Source organism: Neofelis nebulosa, chromosome 4 (assembly GCF_028018385.1).
Source record: "Neofelis nebulosa isolate mNeoNeb1 chromosome 4, mNeoNeb1.pri, whole genome shotgun sequence".
NCBI lineage: Eukaryota > Metazoa > Chordata > Mammalia > Carnivora > Felidae > Neofelis > Neofelis nebulosa.
This window is the reverse complement of record NC_080785.1, coordinates 70,616,545-70,632,898: the sequence shown is the minus strand read 5'-3', so window position 1 is coordinate 70,632,898 and position 16,354 is coordinate 70,616,545. Positions and strand designations below refer to the sequence as shown.

The 16,354-nt window shown below is 40.0% G+C and overlaps 1 protein-coding gene across 5 annotated transcripts in view; it reads left to right on the top strand.

Moving 5' to 3' along the window:
• DYNC1I1 (dynein cytoplasmic 1 intermediate chain 1) overlaps nt 1–16,354 on the top strand; it is a 314,344-nt gene that overhangs the window by 217,289 nt on the left and 80,701 nt on the right. The window lies entirely within an intron of this gene.

The window sequence follows — 16,354 nt, the reverse complement described above, 5'->3', positions numbered from 1 at the left end:
GGAGGATGTCATTTCGGGAAAGGAAACAGTGAACAACAGAAAGGTGGGCTGTAGTATTGCCCCAGGCCACATTAGCACCCACTGAGAGTGTTCTAGGTGCAACCACCTCTGAGAGGAGTGCTAGTGCATTGCTTTGGCATCTTTATCTCATAAGCACAGATCCATTTCTGGAATCCAGGCCATTGTATTTCTTAAAAATAGACCTTTTTTTCCCCTCTACAAACTTGACCAAAACCTTTTGATTTATGTGTATCTTTAAGTTGCCTAATATTTTTGGATGAAAGAGGTTGTTTGAACATGCCACGTCATTATAACTTACAGAGATGTACATATTCCCCATTAGTCATATTATTATTTTAATTGATTTCAGACAATGACTCTCAACAAAAGCCTATCCATTCCATTTTTTGTGATTAATTCTTGAAATTACCTGAAAGCATTATTATTGAAGAGACTCCGTGGAAGTAGAATCATCATCCTTTGTTGTTTCCGGGAGAAGTTTTCTAACCTTTGTTGTAATAAGTAGTCTACACTTTGCTTTTACCATGCTTGTATTTGATTTCTAATTTTTAAAGGAAATGGGCATTATTAGCCAAAGAAATAAATAAGGTGTTGCTTTTCTTAGGCAAAATATTTAGCTTAGTCAATTTTCAGTTGTAATCTCCTTATAAATGTGTTGAGTTCATATCTTACATGCCCACAAATCATTGTTGCCATAATAATTTTATATCTACACTTTTTTTGTTGTGGTTTCTAAAGCTGATATGTTTTCTTCTAATGAGTTGTTTAGAAAGTATTCCCAGAACCTACATGCAGTAAGGTGGATTATTTAAAAGTCCTTCTCGGGGCACCTGGGTGGCTCAGTCGGTTGGGCGTCCGACTTCGGCTCAGGTCACGATCTCACGGTCCGTGAGTTCGAGCCCCGCGTCGGGCTCTGGGCTGATGGCTCAGAGCCTGGAGCCTGGAGCCTGGAGCCTGCTTCAGATTCTGTGTCTTTCTCTCTCTCTGCCCCTCCCCCATTCATGCTCTCTCTCTGTCCCAAAAAATAAATAAACGTTAAAAAAAAAAATGTAAAAGTCCTTCTCCACTTCTTTTTTTTTTTAATTTTATTTATTTATTTTTTAATTTACATCCAAATTAGTTAGCATATAGTGCAACAATGATTTCAGGAGTAGATTCCTTAGTCCTTCTCCATTTCTTAATAACTTGGTCTGACATTATGTTGAGTAGATGAAATAAAATTTATTCCTTATATGCAATAAAAACCTTTGTTTCTTTAAATAAGTTTTAAAAAGTAAAATAAGTTTATTGTAAATATCGTCTTCTGAAAAAAGAAAGGGACAGAAGCAAAAACTGCACACAAGTGCCCACACTCATATAAATACACACGCACACACCCAAGACTCTAAAATCCTAGTCAAAAGCTATATTTCATAAAAGAGAATTATAGTAATGTTGATGGTTTGCCAAAACCTCAAGCAGTGACAAAATCCACAGAGTGTCCTGAAAAGGATGCCTTTGCAAAACCATGCCTCTCCAGATGGTTTAGATTAGAGATGTTTAAAAACACATGGCAGCATTAGTTTGGTTTAGAATTCATAGTTAATTCAGTAGATAAAATAATGCAAATTTGAAACCCTAGCCTGTGTATCAGAAAAATCATCAAATCTTATGATTGCTCTTAGGGGAGGTTGGTATGTGATGTGTTGATTTTTAAATGATCTAATTGAAATAATAAAATTAAGGAAGAAGGGGTAAAAAAAAAAAAAGGATTGAAAATACAAGAGTATAAGTAGAAACTTTCTTCCCTGCAGAATATTTATTCCTTTGAGCTGTCATATCCAATCAATTTGTATGGGATTCGACAGCCAATTGTCATTTCCTGAGATAAACTATGTAAAGAGGTTGTGTTACAGAGACAGCATGAAAAAAAAAATAGAAAAAATAACTCCAGAGCATGAAGCAAAGAGAAGTCAAAATGTCCCCCAAAGTGCTGCCAAGATCGCCTCACCTTGCTAAGGATAGTTGATAAGCAGCTTACACGCAAGTTTTCCCTTTAGCTTAGTCAGCGTTTCCCCCTGCACATAATGTTTCGTAAACAGAGTGCTCTTGTCAACATTTTAGTAAATTATTTTGCCTTACATGTGGTTTTTAATCTCAGTGGGGGCTGTGTGTGGACACTGATGTCACACACTGTGTTCTTCCACACGAGATGTGTAACAGTTACCCTGGGGCCCCAAAAGGCTCCATCACTAAAAGCCTGGCTCCCACTGTCCCTTCCCTTGTGTTTAAAATCAAAGTATCCCACCTTCTGATCCCTCAGTGAGGCAACCAGCAAGCAGGTCCTAGAAAAGAATTTTTGTATGGGAACAGTATTAATTTAGTGATGTGTATTATCGTGTGTCCTACCTGCCACACAAATAAAAGCATTCAACTGTGCTAAAATTGCCGCTAGAAGATTGTGCGTGCAAGAGCTCAAAGCCTTTCAGAAAATATGAGACAAAGATTCTGCAAAAATAGAATCAGAAGTTTTCCCACAACAGTTGATGGGATTCAAAGGGCTTGACTCTCAAAGGTGGCACAGTATTTTTTTCCCCTAGAAAGAAACACATTTTGAGTGTTTTCTAAGTATAAAAACTAGAATTGTGGCTTTTAATGTCTGGAAAGAGCTCCACAGTCAAAGCAAATGTGCTCTGTTAGCAGCAAAGTACAAGCACGCACGCACGTGCATGCGCGCGCGCGCGCGCGCGCGCACACACACACACACACACACACACACATAGAAATGTAGGCGAGAGAGGACAGACCCTGTGCACATACTTCGTGAGCATTCATGGAGATTTCCATCATAAATTTAATTGAATTCTGTTTGAGCAGCAGAGACATTGCATTGGCCAATGTTAACTACTGACCCATAGTTCTGCATCCATACCCATTTAATATTTGTAACCAGAGATTATATTTTTGTTGCATCTTCTAATCATTTTTAAATGGAAATCCCTAGCTAAGTCAAATTACCATTTTTAAATAGTTTAGCCAGGTTGTAATCTAAGGGGTGTAGGAAGGGATTTTTTTGCTTTCCCTTTTGCTTTTCGTGTGTACATTGTTTCTCATATATGGGTTAACACTCTTTCCATGAGACCTATTAATATGCAGAATTGTAGAATCTCAGAGTTTGAAGGAAACTTCGTGATTTTCTGGGCCAACCACCTATCTGATGCCTGAATTCTCTCTAATTCTTCTCGATTCTGTCTTCCCCTGCCAAGTCGTCATCTTGCCTGGCTTGAGCATTGCTCATGCTCCTGTCCCAGAGCAAACCATCCCATCTCTGGCCAGTGCTGCAGAGTTTTCCAGTGTGCTTGCAGCAGAATGGCATTTTGTCTTAAAGAATTATGGATCACGGACAGAGGCAACATGACCTTGGAATGTCAAGGGGAACAATCCCTCAAGCAAGGCAGCTGACTTTGGGTTTCTGCAAGAGTGGGGATGAACACATAAATACAGTATTCTCCCTCCCACCCCCTTCTTCACGTGTCTCACCATCTTTGTCCTCAGCTGGCTTTCTTTGACATCACTTCATTGAAGGTGTAACGACGTGGTATCAACCCATGGCCATTAAAATTGATGAGACTTCACTTTGGGGGAAGGTGACCAGTGGAAGGAGAGTTCTACCTGTGCTCTACCTTCTCTCCTCCCCTGACCTCCCAAGCCACACTTTTGATCATACTGTCTACCTGCTTCATGGCATCTTCTTTAATGTGTTTGCTCAAATTATGAGGACTTGCTAAATTTTGGAACTGGGTTTCGTTGGATTTTCCTGTCTCTATATTGAAGCTGCTGAGACAGGCTTAACACAAACCTCCTGCCTTTAGAACATTATAATATGTTCTCCCCTTTGTGAGGGGGACATCTGAGCCAAGTTCTTTAAAACATCACAGATTCAGACAACATGGAGAAAGAAGGCCAGTTCTCAATCAGAAATGGCTCACTAAAGGAGACCTTGATAAATAAATGAATTTTTTTGAAAAGCAAATAATCACATCCTCTAAACTATTTTTTGTATATATAGGAATTTTCATATATCAGGTTCTCTGTTGATTTGGGACATTGTTACAGAAATACGAAAATATATGCACACCAAGACTGTGTGATAAACTGAACTAGTAATCAAATGTCAGAGGCCTGACTGCTTTAACGAAGAGTTAGGAAGGTTTTGTTGTTTATATGCTATACTTCATAAGTGGACTTTTATGAAATGCTTGAGGGACTCAGAAATCATTTGTTCCCCAACACTATTCATTTAGTTAGAAAGTACTATTTTTCAGACAGTGTAAAAGGAAGCCAGTTATCCTTTATTCTTCTGTGGTAATTTCACAGCTTGTTAGGCAGCTCTTGTTTCCTAAGAATAATATCAAAACAAATGGGAGAGAGGGGTCTTGAGCTTCTCATACCTATATTATTTCAACACCACACTAAAAATATTTCCCTCAAAACCCACATGGATTTCTTATGTTCATATCAGGGATGCTTATCCTGAGAGATCCAAGACTGTTGAATCTTGTCTATCAGTAGAGTGCATTCAAATCATAAGTATCTTAATTACTGCTCTCCACCTCAAAACTCCTCCAAAGCAAGGAAGGATATATGTGAACAAATACATAATATATTGCTATTCTGCATAGTTCCTACTGAAACCTTTTAATGAGCATAAGTATGACTGGTTCCTATCAACAATATTTGGGCACATAATTCTGGGACAGCAGAGAACTACTTGATGTGATACACCGGGAAGAATGAAAGTGCCGACAAAAGGCAAGGCTTTCATTTTTACTTACAGAATACAGTTTGCCATACTGTTAAGTTGATGGAAGGTCAGCGCAAAGAGAAGCACTCTAAGCATCCGTACAACCTATTTTTCGAAAGTCTAATGGATTTTTGTTGCCTAGTTCACATATAACAAAGTAAGAAAGATGATGCCTTGGAAAAGAGGCAATATCAGTTAAAGCAAAGTTTAGTATAAATGCCAGGACTGAACATTAGAATTTTTATGTGCCCAAAGCCTGATTCCTTGGAACCTGAATTTTCTCTCTATCTCTGGCTCTGAGCCCAAGGGGCCACGATCCATTTCACTACTTCAGCCCATTCAGTGACCACCTGTGTTCCAACAGTGAAGTCAGACCAAGAGGAAAGGAGGGTCGCTGGGCTGCCCAGATCCATATTCACTCAAGCTGCTGTATTTATTATTCCACTAGGGAATGCTCTGCCCTTGAAGGCTGATCCGATGAGGGTGGGATCACAGGCAGCAGGTATGCCATGAACAACAAACCCATATTCTTAACATATGTTTAATTTGAGAAACTCTCCTCCTTTAAAATACCTCTTGATTTTAAATCCACATCCTGATTTGCCCACTCTTGTTACCGTTTTCTGCTGCCTGTTCTGAATTAATCCTTTGAGGTGGTCATTCCCCGGAAAGAAACAAGGAAAATGAGAAGAGAGATGTAAAGTTGGGAATGTGAATGAAAGAGAATGGGAGAAAGCCGAGGGAAGGGGATCATTAAGTAAGTCTGTTTTCGTGAGCTAGGTTTCCTTTGAGCCGTGTGAGACAGAAGAGGCAGAAGAAGAGAAATACAAGGAAGAGGCCCTCAAAAGGTTACCCATTAATATCCCTGCTGAAGAATGGAGATCATTTTTGCAGTGGAGCTCAATTTACAGAGATTAGTTTGTTTCTTCATCGTCCTTCATCTCAAAGAATTGATATAATCTAAAAGTGGTTAAAATTATTAAAATAGTTTCCATAGTAGAAAATTAAATGATTTTACTAACTGTCAAAGTCAGTGTTTAAACTGAGATCATTTGAATTATATTTTATATAGTGATCATGTCACTGGGATGTCTAAACATTCTTTGTAAAAGCAATAATCCCTGATTCTGATTTTTCATCCACAGAAAACTGATTGAAGATTAGAAATATTAGCCACCAGTTGCTTTTTATTTGTAAAACCTACAGAGGAGGCTGGTTTACTTGATGAATTCTGAATTAAAATACATTCTCTACCATGGAACTGTTAATCCTCTAGGAGACTTTCTATGAGTTTCTTAGCTATATTTTCAGCTCAGAGGATTATAAAACTGCTTCAAATACTTGATTTGGAATATATTTAAAAGGGAAATAGCAACATCTTATGCTATTAAATATATTAGCAACATCTTATGCTATTAAATATATTATAAAATAGAAAAATATTATATTGCTTGATGTCACCGAATTCATTTTCCCTCTATGTATTAGTCCATCTATCTGTCAAATCCTGGCTTTCTAAGCCACACCAGACTGATTTAATGAGGTCTTGGGGGCGCCTGGGTGGCGCAGTCGGTTAAGCGTCCGACTTCAGCCAGGTCACGATCTCGCGGTCCGTGAGTTCGAGCCCCGCGTCAGGCTCTGGGCTGATGGCTCGGAGCCTGGAGCCTGTTTCCGATTCTGTGTCTCCCTCTCTCTCTGCCCCTCCCCCGTTCATGCTCTGTCTCTCTCTGTCCCAAAAATAAAAAAAAATTAAAAAAAAAAAAAATGAGGTCTTGTTAACAGCATAAACCATACATCTATAGTTCTCACCCCATCTGCAACTTAAGCTCTCTGGGCTCTTCAAATCCTCCCTCTTGTTTTCTGGGCCTTCCCAGTGGGAGTCACAAGTATGTTCACGAATAAGGTCTCAAGGACGGCCTATGATGCTAAAGGCAGCTTGCTGGACCTCCAGCATCCAAGCCCTGCCACTTTCCCCGATGCTCCCACCCCATCAGACACCAAGGGCTTGCCGTCACACACCTCCGGAGCGAGCTTCACAGCCATGTGCTGGCTTTCATTGCTGCGGAGCCATTGTTGCTGATCGTGTTCCAGAGCCCTGAACAGCCCAGCAGCTTCCAGAACAAGCCAGTCAGGGTGTGGTCCACAAACAGGGAGACAGAGATTCTCTCCCCTAAGTGTGTAGTCTTTATGTCAAGGAGGCCTTAATAATACATGGCTCCAAAGTTCATAATACAAAGTACATAATACATAATACAAAAAAAATACAGTTTTTATATTTTACCAGTAGCACCCTAATGCTATTAGAGTTCTGGCAGGCCCATCCCATGCGCCTGCTCTTCATGATTATCCAAATTGCGAACACTGCTTAGGCCCAAACTGGACTCCCTGGCTAAGTTTAATTCAAGGTTGAAATGTAGTGATCTTTACTTCAACATCGGAATGGACTGCATTTTATCCAGAACAATTGAACAGACCTTTATTGTGCCTAGCACCCTGCTTAGGTGCCAAGGCCACAATGGTGAATATGGTCTGTACCCTGCCTGTGAGGAATTTATCGCTGTTCTCTTAGGTCAAAAACAAGAATGAGCGATCTGCAGTAGATTGCAAGCTATAAAACTGAAATAATTAGTGCATATTTTACCCAGAACACCCCCTCTGTGGGGGTCATCTGACTTAAGACTTAGTGTGAAAAGGTGAAAGTGGTGTGGAGATAGGGATGGTTAGGTTAGTTTGTGGAAACAGCCTTTGGAAGTCTGAGCCGGCTTGCATTAGGAGGGGGGCGACCTCACATGAAGAATACCTACCTCCTACCTCAAGATCCTGCAAATGGTTTGGGGATGGGTGGTGAACCACAGGTATGCCTAAGGCTGGTTCCTATTAGACAGGGAAAACTAGAAACCTCGCCTTCCCTCATCCTTGCTGTGGAATGAAACCAATAAAGTCAGTTACTATTTAGACAAGTGAGTGAATGCTGTCCGTTTGGGAGAGAATGTTCCTGGGGAGGAACTGACCAGTAGAGGCCACTGAAGGGCTTTTGGGGACAGGGGGAGAACACCACTAGACAGTAGTTCAAGTAATGCAAGAATCAATGGCAACTCTGTTAACATCATTAAGTTAAGTCTACCTAAATCAAAAGCATAAGGAAAACCTTACCTTTGCATATATATTTTTGTCATTCTGCAAATAAAACATGTAGTTCAAAATCTGGCACAACGACTGTCTACACAGACTGAATTCTATAGCAGAAAAATACCTAAGAGAAGTTTGTATTGCCAGATGCTTGGCATCATGTAGTCAAAACATTTGAATGTGTTTTAAAATAGTCTTCCAGATGTGTGACAGCTTGTAGCTAGCTATACCCTAGTCTACAGTTTGGAAAGGGGGGTGAAAAACTCAGGTAGTTATTCAAATTATACAGGACAATGAAACTCTCATTGCCTTCCTAGCCTCATTGCCTTAAAAAGTTGTAGGGTTTTTGGGGTTTTTTGGTTTGTTTTGCCTTTTGACAAAGTTCTTCACCTCTACATTTGAGCTGGCCAATATAGACATAGATGGAACTTTCCACAGTACCTCATATTTGCCATGTGAAAGACATTATCACCACCAAGTTACAGCATTTTCTGACTCCAGGAGTAGTTATTTAGAAATTAAACTTTATTTTGTGTTTATTTTCCCTGCCTCTTGATGTTAATTCCGGATCAGTTTCTTTACATTTTAAGGCTCATGATCAAGAATATGGAATTAAATAAGGAAAAAGATACGTATTAGAGGTTTATTTACCTTTGAACTAGATTTTCCCATAAATTCACATTCCTTAGTAAGAGCCTATGTGCTGTGTCAGACCCACCGCAGGAAGCTTATATGTGCAAACAGTAGGTTTTAAATATTTGGTGATCTACTAGAACTGCAGGAAAAATTATTCTGGAGAATTTACACCTTATAAGTCTCGCACAATTATTTCCTCTAGGCCACAGAGAGATATATTATTTGTACTTAAGATAACCAGTAAGTAAATCTGTGGACTTTGTCACTGATATAATGTGGTGTGGTTGGTTGCCAGATTTAAAAGAAGAGAATGCCTGGGGTATTGAATGCTGAAGTGTTGTTGCATGTCAATCAAGTTTTCATTACTCATCCCTTATTGTCGTTATCTTAAGTGCAGTGTTAAATTAATTTACAATTATTCCCAATTACTCTTTGATACCAGTTATATATGCTGCCTTGATAGAATTGACATTAAACAAATACAGTAGGTTGTCATCCCTTTCTGAATGTTACACTTAAGTCAAAGATAAGACAGGATTCCTGTAATTGCTTTGACTGAGAAGTGGTAGAAATTTGCCCTAAATGACACAAACTAACCTGCATAAAATATCAGTTGCTTCAAAATAATTGAAAATTTCAAAATGAAAATAGGTAATTGTCCACCACTAAGGTTCCTATGGGTTGCCTGCCAAAATCATCCTGAAACTTTACCTGTGTTGGTGGGAGGAGGATTGGGTGGCAGTTGGAGGTAGTTTGCTGTCATATATATTTTAATGCCAAGAGAAAAACCTGAAAGAGTTTTGACAGAAGGTGTATGGGTCTTGATCGACATGGTGGTTAGTAGCATCTCTAGTGGGAGAGCAGTTCAGGGACTGTGGCTTCGATTTGAAGCATTTATTTTGGAGGGGAAGGTACATGACTTGGAGGTTGTTAATAACAGAACGAAGTTTGGGTTTTCACCGGTAGGATTGCAATATGATGCATGCATCTTTACTTCTGCCTGAAGATTCCCACCCTCTCTTCTTTGTTGGTTGATCTGTTTGCAATGGTAATTGGAGAAAACAGTTGAGTATGAGATGGGATGCAAGGGAAGTAGAAAGGGGTTTTACATCTCTATTCTGGCTCCGTTTTTGTCTGTATGTGACAGTGAGCAATTCACTCAACTTGGTCAGGAAAATCTGTCACAACAGATTATATTCTGTCCACCAGATGAAAGAGAGTAAAATAGAACCAGCATGCATTTTTTTTTTAAATGTTTTTTATTTATTTTTTTGGGACAGAGAGAGACAGAGCATGAACGGGGGAGGGGCAGAGAGAGAGGGAGACACAGAATCGGAAACAGGCTCCAGGCTCCGAGCCATCAGCCCAGAGCCCGACGCGGGGCTCGAACTCACGGACCGCGAGATCGTGACCTGGCTGAAGTCGGCCGCTTAACCGACTGCGCCACCCAGGCGCCCCTAGCATGCATTTTTAAAGCCTAAACAGGGTCAGGTGAGCATGAGCCTGAAAGAGTATGAAGGTTGTAGATTTGAGCGGGATCAGAAGTGTACATGCACACGTGACCATGACTTTGGTTAGTGATGGGTGATGGGAATTGGCTAACCTTACAAATAACTCAAAGTATTTACCCTACCGTTTTTGCAAAATATTTACAAGTTGATCAAATACTTATTGAACACTGTGGTAGGCAGAAAGAATAACGGCCACCCAAAGATGTCTACCTCCTAATACCAGGAATCTGTGAATATGTCCCCTCATGTGGCAGTTATGTATATGTGATTGAATTAAAGATCTTAAGAAAAGATCATTCCAGGTTATCTGGGTGGGCCCAATGTAATTTTAAGGGTGGGTCCTTATAAGTGAAAGAGGGAGTCAGGAGAGCCAGGCTTAGAAGGAAGTGTGATGATGGAAGCAGAATCAAAATGATGTGATAGAAGAAAGACTCAACCAGCCATTGCTGCTTTGAAGATGGAGGATGGCTGTGAGCCAAGAAATGGGGCCAGCCTGTAGACTCTGGAAAGAAGGCAAGGAAACTGATTCTCCCCTAGAGCCTCCAACAAGGAATGCAGCCCTGCTCTCCCCTCAGTTTTAGTCCTCCTAGCCTCCAGAAGCATAGGGTAATAAGCTTGTATTGTTTGAGGCCACTCAGTGTGTGGTAGTGTTACAGCAGCAATAGGAAATGAATACAAGTACCTACTAGTTCTCAGGAACCGTCTCAGGCACAAAGCTCAACACAGAAAAGAAAAGCATACCTCTTGCCCTTGTGAGGCTTACAAGTCCAATATACCCAGTATTTTGCCCATGATGACGTTAAGCCTGATAGAATTAACAGGATTTTCGCACAGAAAATTGGTCTTGATCACCAACCCATGAATCTCTACACATCCATAGTCTATGAATAGGAGGGGTAAAAAAAATCCCATCCTGGTCCTCCCGCACAAATTTCATGTGTCACCCTAAAGACTGCTGTCTTCCAACCTACACAGGAAACAGCTTAATGCCAATCTCCTCATTATTTATGATAGATCATCTATAGATCGTAGGATGGATCATCTGTAGAATAACAGTCCTGCTTTTGCATTCTGAAGAGCTGGAGCTACCTAAAGCCATTAAATGAAAAGGCCTTTTCCCTAGGACAGTGGTTCTTAACCTAAATGAAGAAAGTACATCCTAAAGGAGTTAAGTCACGTGAGCAAAGTCACACAGCTGTACCACAAGCCCCTGCTAGAATTTGAGTTTCCTGACCCCCTTTTCAGCCTCTGCCCATTTTTCCTACAGACACTACGATGTCTGGATCCAGCTGGCTTTTTCAAAATCTGAAGTAGGAATGGAGGCCATTTCACTAACCCACTTCCGAGCACACAGTGTGGATTACAAAAGGAAATTAACATGTAAAGAAACCTTTTGGAAACTAAAGAAGCCATGTTAGTTCTCTTGCTATATTATTTGGCTGGTCTCACAGTTGGTGTCATTTTCAAGTGTGGGGCTTGATTTAATAGAGACAGCCAACAATTGTGGATCTAATCAAATGGAGCTCGAAGCACATAACTTTTCAGTGTGTGGGAGCTATAGGAAACATTTGCAAGTTTCGGAGTGGTCTGACAGGAATAAGGCAAAAAGTATTCAAACGGAGTTGGAAAATCAGGCTGAGAGATCTTGTTTTTCAGTTCTGTTATAGTCACTTTGTGAAGTATTGCAGACAATTCATTATAATTTATCACACTGATACTCTTAGATTGGATGAAACCCAAACACAACTGAGTTAGATGCATATTAAATTACCTCTTACTTAAAAGGAGGGTGGTCTCACCAAGGCAGGATGGAGTTCATTAGCAGGCTGAGAAGTTTTTCTTAACTCTTCATCATCTGGTTTCATATTGTTTCTGGTTCCCCAGGAACACTGGACACCTTTCTTTTTTCAACACTTGAGAAATAACGCTGGACACTTTGTGAATCTCGTAGCAAACTGTAGCAACCAGTTCCAAAAATAAAATGCTCATCATCACAATTCTATAAACAAAATTCAGATTACTATGAAAAACTGCTGCTATTCTTTACATAAAATCATTTTTTTAGGGAAAAGGAAAAGAAATATTGTCCGTGTGTATTTTTATTTAGATATGCACAAAGTAACGTATTCCACTCCATTATCATAACTGACTGGCATGCATATTGGATTTACTCTGACACATGTGTTTAGGCATTACCATCACATTTCTTTCTTCCAGCTGACCAGCACTATCACCCATATCATCCAATGAAGGACATGGTTCAGACAGGATTCTGTTGACAGACAGCCTTTCATATGGCTCTACACTCTTTTCCCAAAACTAGAAGCTTCAAACTCCGTGTGAATGGCCTTTAATTTGTACATTCTGAGTTTTGTGAGGTAGGGTTTTCCCCTGGGAGACAAAAAAAGGACAGAGAAAAATCTCAAAAGTGCTATAAATTTAGCCATTTGATCCCAAAGGATTTTTTATTCATACATTTTTGTTTGTCACTGAATTTGTTTCTCTATTTTGTCACTCTTTTAAAAACCAGCTCCAGATTGGGGCACCTGGGTGCCTCAGTCAGTTAGGCATCCGACTTCGGCTCAGGTCATGATCTCGTGGTTTGTGGGTTCGAGCCTCACATTGGGCTCTGTGCTAACAGCTCAGAGCCTGGAGCCTGCTTTGGATTCTGTGTCTCCCTCTCTCTGCCCCTCCCCTGCTCATGCTGTGTCTCTCTCTGTGTCTCAAAAATAAATAAACATTAAAAAAATTTTTTTAATAAAAAATAAAAACCAGCTCAGGTTGAACACTGGGGAATTTGATACCTATTTATCCCATGGTCTTCTAAGTACACCTACATGTTACGTTGAGAGGGGATTTCTTTCTGCTTAGAAATGAGCAACCAGGACAGATTTCCAACCCTTTCCACACTCTAGTCTCTCTTGTTCTTTGGGTCTCTTGTTAAACATCAAAGAATCTTCAGTGGAAAAAACATTGGTGTGGAAATTGGGGGCTGGGTGGGCCTCGGGATTGGGTGACAATCACAAAAGTCAGTTCACCCTTGTCTCTTGCATCCATCTTTTAGCAGGCACTTACACCATTTTTTTCTGGTCCTTCTCAGCACTTCAAAGTAGTAATGTATCAATAGAACCACCAAGCTAGACACAGTCTAACAGGTCATCTGGTTCATCTCCATGCTGCAGGCATCAGCATATCTAAGTGATTCCAGGCAGATGAAAAGAGACAAAGACTGCTTCTGCCTTTGTGCCACATCACTTCTTGGCTGGAGGACCTCACTTCCCATTTGTTTCCCCCGAGGTCTGTATTCACCATGTAGTTTTAATATGAGAAAGGACCTATTTTTGCAAAATTCTTTTATTTTCTTGCTAAATTTAAAACGATCCAACTGATTCCATCCACTGTCACAGCTGGCAAAACCACTACAGTCAATCAAAAAACCCATGTGAAGAGCGTTTGCATAGTGGAATGCCTTAGGTTGTTGTTGTTGTTTTTTTTAATGGTCCCCCTATAATTTCTGATCTAAGTGGCTTGGTAATAATCTAATGTGGGACATTCCATGACTCTTTGGGTGGACGCGCCAAATGTAGATTTATTTTATCAGCAGGGGGTTGTTGAGTGACAGACAGAGGGAGGCTGTATTTTCTTCCTCCTTTTTGCATCTCAAGCGTAAAACCCAAATCCTACAAATTCAGAAAGAAATTGTCCACAAAGCAAGACAGATCTATCGTGCAATCGTTTTTAGACATTCTTGCCAATACAACAGCTCTGAATCTGATCAGCCTGTTTATTATTGTGTTTGTAAAAAAGAATAGCTGATAACCGGATGCTGTTAGATTCAGCCGAAAGCCACCACTGCCTTTTGTACATGGCCAAGGAAAAATTCATAGACTACGAACTGGCTCTACATGGTTTACATGGCTTACTCTGTCAAGGTTGGTTGGGGGGGAGGGGCAGGAGGCAGGGAAGGGGGTGAGGGACCAGTGTTTCTGAATGCTGTGTTTGCCCTCTTGGTAAGGACTTAGTACTTTTTCAATAAAAAATAAATTTAATTTGTGGCTACACTTCAAGTAAGATGGTTTGATGGTAAAAGTAGAGCAGTCCCAGCTCTGGATTTAGAGAAGTCGTGTGGCTGAGTCCCTTAGCGTCACTTTCATGTGGTCGGGTGTGCCATTCTCGGAAACCACAAGCATTTTTGAAGATACTGAGCTGGAGACATTCACATTTCTTCCCTCCCTTTTTTCGCCATTAATCCTTCATGTTTTAACAAGTACTGAAGTTAATGCCGCCTACACTCTTTCCTGTCAAATTGGAAGTCTTTTCCTTCTCTCTTGAATAAAGTAATCTGTTCTCTTTAGTTCGTACCCCCATAAGTCAAAGTGGTGGATGTCAACACATGACATATCCAAATATCAACTTCCTTTTTTTTTTTTTTAATTAAGCAGGATTTAGACATTTGAGTTGAAGAAAGCTGGTGCTCATTAACATATAAAGCAACCCCTATATTCATCTCTTCCTATGCTTTTTTGTCCTTTTTATAAAGCAAAAGTTCACTTTCAGCTTGCAACACAATCCTGTTCCAGCTCAGGCATAGCAACTGGGTTTCTTATTTCCTGAAAAAGACACACTAAATGATGAGTAAATGATTAGAAGTCTGTACTGAGAAAGCTTCTTTGACCGAGCATGTTTTAGTGAGCCTTATTTCCAGATATGGGGGCACAGCCCCACCTTGCTTTATCCATAGTAAAGTTTTTAGAACAAATTTATAAAAATGGACTGTGTGTGTGTGTGTGTGTGTTATAATCCCCTTTCACTAACTGACCTGGAACTCGGGTTTCTTTTTGTTCAAATGTTTGTAAGACCTAAAAAGATTTTTGTCTAGGCCTAATGATAAGAAAAAAAATTAAACCCAAGTTGAGGGACATTCTAGGAAATTCCTGACTACCAGTGCTCTTCAAAACAGTTAAAATCATCAAAAACAGGAGAAGTCTGAGAAATTGTCACAGTCTAGAGACACCTTAGGGGACATGATGACTAGGTGATGTGTCTCCTGGATGGAATCCTGGAGCAGGAAAAGGGCATTGGGTAAAATTTAAGAACACCTGAACAAAGCATGGATTTCAGTAACAGTGTATCGATATTGGTTTGTTCCTTGTGAAAAGTGTGCTATATGAATGTAACAACAGGGAAGGTGTTGATGGTAGGGAAAAGGGTGTGAGGTGTATGGAAACTGTTCTATCTTCACTACTTTTCTAAAAATCTAGAACTATTATAAGGAATTTATGAAAAAATAAAATATAAATTTGTGCCAACTTCTCTATAGAACTCTTACTAGTTGTGATGACTAAAATAGGATTGGAATTTAGGAAACAAACCGGATGAACGTATGGGAAGGTGGGGAAGAAGGGAGAGGGGAACAAAGCACAAGAGACTCTTAATGAAGGAGAAACAACTAAGGGTTGACAGAGGGAGAGGTGGGAGGTTGGCTGGATGGGTGATGGGCATTAAGGAGGGCACTTGTTGTGATGAGCACTGGGTGTTGTATGTAAGTGATGGATAAATGAATTGTACTCCTAAAACCAATGTTGTACTTTATGTTAACTAAAATTAAAAATATATATATTAATTAAAAAAGGGGGGGTAGGAGCCACTTTTCCTTTTATAAACCAAGTTTGTAAAGGAAACAAACTTTCCTTTTATAAAGAAATAGGAATTTCCCAGTTGTTGTTCAGTGTAACACCAGGTGGGTCCTATCCAGGCCAACACCTGGCACAAGGAATGTTTCCAATGCTTTGTGCAGGTGATAGTCTGAAGCAGTTACTTTCTAAGAATGACTTTGCATTTTATTTTTTAAATGTTTCTTTATTTATTTTGAGAGGAGGGAAAGAGCAGAGTGCAAGGGAGAGAGAGGATCCCAAGCAGGCTCCAGGCTCAGCTCAGAGCCCAGTGCAGGGTTCAGTCTCAAAACCATGAGCTCATGACCTGAGCCAAAATCAAAAGTCGGTTGTTTAAACAACTGAGCCACCCCAGACATCCCAGAATGGCTTTGCATTTTAAAGGATTTTTTGCCAAGATTTTCCACCTTGCTGTTGGGTCGGTCTTGTTAATGCTTTTTCAGGGGCACTCTTCCCTTCTACAATAATTAATAACAATTCACATAATTATTTGGGGGATAAACACTCATTTACGAAGAAATTGTTGTATTGGAACAGCATTTTTGGTTTGGCTGCATAGTGACAAGATGAAAACACAACATTTTTCTCCCAAAGCAGTGACA